Source organism: Podarcis bocagei (assembly GCF_964188305.1).
Source record: "Podarcis bocagei genome assembly, chromosome: 16".
NCBI lineage: Eukaryota > Metazoa > Chordata > Lepidosauria > Squamata > Lacertidae > Podarcis > Podarcis bocagei.
This window is the reverse complement of record NC_138142.1, coordinates 41,349,030-41,353,445: the sequence shown is the minus strand read 5'-3', so window position 1 is coordinate 41,353,445 and position 4,416 is coordinate 41,349,030. Positions and strand designations below refer to the sequence as shown.

At 45.8% G+C, this 4,416-nt stretch overlaps 1 long non-coding RNA gene across 1 annotated transcript; it reads left to right on the top strand.

Moving 5' to 3' along the window:
* The first annotated feature begins 983 nt into the window (after positions 1 to 983).
* Positions 984 to 4,044, top strand: LOC308575398. Its single transcript, XR_014002846.1, has 2 exons — positions 984 to 1,125; positions 1,271 to 4,044. It is a non-coding gene; the product is annotated as an uncharacterized lncRNA (long non-coding RNA).
* Positions 4,045 to 4,416: the final 372 nt, after the last annotated feature.

Below are 4,416 nucleotides of genomic sequence, written 5' to 3'. Positions count from 1 at the left end.
GGGGCTGATAAGATTCCTCGGTGGTTTTTATCTCCGCTGTTCTGCGAAATGAAAGCCCAGTTCCTTGAGCTCGGTTGGATTTCGTGTACTGCATCTGCCCTCCATTTCTCCGTAACACAGTAAATGTTCTTTTGGCTCATCGCAAATTCAAGGAAACGCTATTCGCTTGCACCCGAGAGATTTGATAGCAGAAACAAACAAGCCAGCTTTGAAAGATGATGTGTCAGTTCTCCCTAGAAACTCTCAAATAAATGCAAGGCCACAGATCAATTCCTCAGTGTGCCCCCATTCTGTACGCCCCCCAGGCCCCTGGCAATGGCTGAATCTAAAACCGAAAAGACCAGCCAATATTTTTAACACCATCCAACCACTGGTAGTCAAGGGTAATCCTTTAAGCGTGGGAACAGGATAGGACTATGCTACATTTATCATTTAGGATGCTTGCACCCTGATCTTGCAGCCAAAAAGGCTCCAAGAATGGCTTTCTGGACCAACAATCAGTTAAAACAAGGAGAGCCTGCAGGTTTGCTATTGAAAAGACACAACATAAAAGGGAAAAGGGACAGAAAAAAGGGGGGGGCAAGCACAGGAACTAAATCTTATTTTTTTTATGATCAACTGGATTGGGAACTGTTTGAGGGTAGAGACTGCCCTATGGATCTAGTCTTTCAGCAGAGCCAGGGCTGATAAAACTTACCTCTCTCTGTTTTGCCTCAGATATGACTTAAGCCATATCTGAGCTGGAAATTAAAACCCACTATGACTGTTTCCCTCCCCAAAAAAGACCCTGGGACGTGTAGTTTGGGGAGAGTGAAGACTGTTTTCTAACTTTAAAATGCATCTCTGGGTTATTTTCATTTCCTCAGGGTCTTGCAAAGAAAAAATGTCAGACAAAAATTGATGATCTCCTTCTACCACAATAGAATCATAGAATCCTAGAGTTGGAAGAGACCACAAGGGCCATCGAGTCCAACCCCATGATGATGATGCCATGGACATGATGGAAGGAAAAGTGAGTCAAAAGTGTTAAGGGGAATCAGTTCTTCAACTGATGCAAGGCAGATCTGGGAGATGTCTGACTGATCTGATGGTTATTAGACCAGCCAGCTGTGTCAAGAAATTGTGGTAAGTTGAAACGCCTTCAGGTCTCAGCTGAGGAATCACCCACATGCATATGCAAACACACAGTCTCAAGACATTGCCTCCTGAACTCCCACCCCTGCCCGGTATTTATTTGTTAAATGAATATCCTGCCCTTTTCCTTCCAAAGGAACACAGGGCATCCAACAAGAGATAAAAGAATAGCGGACATGTTAAACATCCTAAAATGATTCCAGCACAGATGCGGATTGGGAAAGATCTCAGCTTTAAAGGCTTAGAAGGTCTTCAGGGGGTGCGAAAATACAACAGAGATGGAGCCTGTCTGATATACAGTGGGAGGGAGTTCCAAAGGACAGGTGCCAACCCGCTAAAGGCCCGTTTCCTACATTGTGTGGAATGGACTGCCTGGTAAGATGGTATCTGCAGGAGGCCCTCAGTTGAGTGGTAGACTGGTCTATAAGAGGTAAGGTACCCTGGTCCCAAGCTGTATAGAGCCCTTTACACCAGGACTAGCACCTTGGACCTAGGCCTAACTGTAGCTAACTGGCAGCCCATGCAATTCTTTCAGCCCCAGCAAGCAGTCAATGACAACAGACGATGACTCCATCCCTGTTTCTGACAGTCTTCCAAATTCATCATTGAGACTTCATCTTTCAGGATGAATGACTTGTCATCCTTTTCGGATGTTTACAGGGGAACTGACATTTGCAACTCAGCTGTTCTGCGCAAGGTTTGGTCAACTGTAGAGGACAGAGTACTCAGATAACCCTCTTTTGAGACGCTGTGACCTATGTTTCCCAGTCTCCAATTTCAACGAGACTTTAGCAAAAGTCCGCTGGTTCAGCAGAGAGATATCAGTGCTCAAGATTTGTGGTGAATCCACTCAGCTCTCAGCAAGGTGAAGAAATTCTGGGATCTTTACTGACTTGCTTGGGATGGGGGCTGGGGGCAGAAGAGCATCAAAGTATAGGAAGAGACACTAACCTCCTCCCTCTCACCCAAGAAAACCCCAGGAGCAACTTGGAGCCCCTCCAGACTAGTGTTGTGTTGTGAGTGTGTTGTGCTCTGCAGGCTGCAAGTCGAAAACTTCACATTCCCTGCCCCACCGCGGACGGGAGGAAAAGGCAGTGAGCAATGGATTACAGTCATACCTCATGTTATGTTTGCTTCATGTTATGTTTTTTCAGGTTATGTCCCGCGGCGACCTGGAAGTACCAGAAAGGGTTACTTCTGGGTTTCGCCGCTCGCGCATGCGCAGTAGCGCTACATCACGCCGCACACCTGTGCAGATATGGCGCTTCAAGTTGCGGGCTTTTCATGTCGCAAACGGGCCTCCGGAACGGATCCCGTTTGCAACCTGAGGTACCAGTGTAATAAACACAGAAGGGGAAAGTCCAAATTTCAATGATGCTTCTTGTGGAAAGAGGTCACCACATAACTGGCCAGTGAAGAAATCCAGAGGAAAAATTATAAGAGAATCTGAACTAAAAGGAGGAATACAAACCATTGTAGGGGCTTCCCTGGATTTAGGAAATGGTCTGCATCGTAAAAACCTGTCTAATTGTGACCAGAGAGGCAGTATCGAACTAACATTTTAGGATCTGGGTGTATGGGATAAATGTTGGGTTTCCAATTTTTACATTTGCTGACAGGGAGCTGTTATTCGAATTAAAAGGTTTCCCAAATAACCCCCACCCACCCAATGGCAATTTAGAAATATCCTTTCCTTGTACCGGCTATTTATTTATTAGATTTACGTACTTGCCCTCAAAAGATCTGTGTGGTTCCCAAGATAAAAATACAAGATAGAAACGCAAGTAAGTTATTGAAACGAAAACTAGCAAACAATAGCCCCCTCCCACAAACACATGGTCGAAGAGGAACATTTCCCCCTGAAGATAGATAAGTGAGGGGAGAGAATTCCACAAATGGGGAGCCACTGCAGAAAAGGCCCCGTTCTCGTGTTGCCACCCTCTGGACCTCTCTTGGAGGAGGCACACGAAGCAGGGCCTTAGACGGTGAATGCAGTTTTCGGCTGAGTTTATATGGGGAGAGGCAGTCCTTGAGGTACCGCGGTCCTGAGCCTTACTAGAGAAAAGGAACTGCAGTCTGGAAGTTCCTGCTGGAAGGAACAGGAAGTTCTCAAGCTGTAAGACTCATGCCTTTGTCACAGATCCTAATAATGTCTGGATATGCTCCAACAGATAAGAAGGGAAGATTGGCCCGAATGCAGGTGTCGGAATAAATATGCCCGGGTTAGAGGCCCAAAATTCCTACCCTGCTAGCAATCTATTTTCCAGAAATCAAAGAGATTATCGATTAACAAACACTCACGATAAGCCCAGGCTTGTGGGAGAAATTTCAAATTGCCAACATTGAGTGCAGACCTCTGCTATTGATCCAAGAAGTATACAGGGTCAGAATAGGTTTAAAAGGTGGTATGAACGGTGCTTTTAAAACACTGTTTTAAGCCTTTACTGAGCTGCATTTCCAAGTGATGCCCAACACAGCCTTGGATGGGCCACTACAAAAAGGCCCCGTACGCAGACAGATTTTGTATTTCCGTCCAACCTCAGGTGGGAGACATCACTCATTATCGGTTAGCCTGTCCCTCAGATAGAGACCCAAGAGATCCCTTTCTAAAACCTTTGATCACACAAGGAAGCAGGTACACCCTGGCAAAAATGCTCCAGTTTCCTTTGAATGACAGTAGTAGCTTCATAACACGGGGTCAGGAGCTAGATAAAATCGCTAAAAAAATTGTTGTGGTGATTCAGAGGTTTAAATGGAATCAAGGTGAATTTGAGTTTGTTGGTGTCTCTGCAACCTCCCTCTGACATCAAGGATCTTGGCTCGTATTATCGATCTCTATTGTTTTATTGGCACTGTTGCTGTGGGCTTGTCATGGCCTTTGGCTGGAACAATAAACTTATATTGCTTGAATGAATGTGTTCTTGATCTAGCAATAGGGCTGCCAGGTTAAGAGCATCCCAGACCCTGAGATCTCAGGGCCTAAACCTGAGTCCTAGGGGTGGCCCCTGGTGATTCTTCCGCTGCACTCTGTCTCCCTACTGCAGGGGTAGGCAAACTAAGGCCCGGGGGCCAGATCCGGCCCAATTGCCTTCTAAATCCAGTCCGGTCTGGGAATCAGCATGTTTTTACATGAGAAGAATGTGTGCTTTTATTTACAATGCATCTCTGGGTTATTTTGGGGGCCTGCCTGGTGTTTTTACATGAGAAGAATATGTGCTTTTATTTAAAATGCATCTCTGGGATATTTGTGGGGCATAGGAATTCATTCATCCCCCCCCCCAA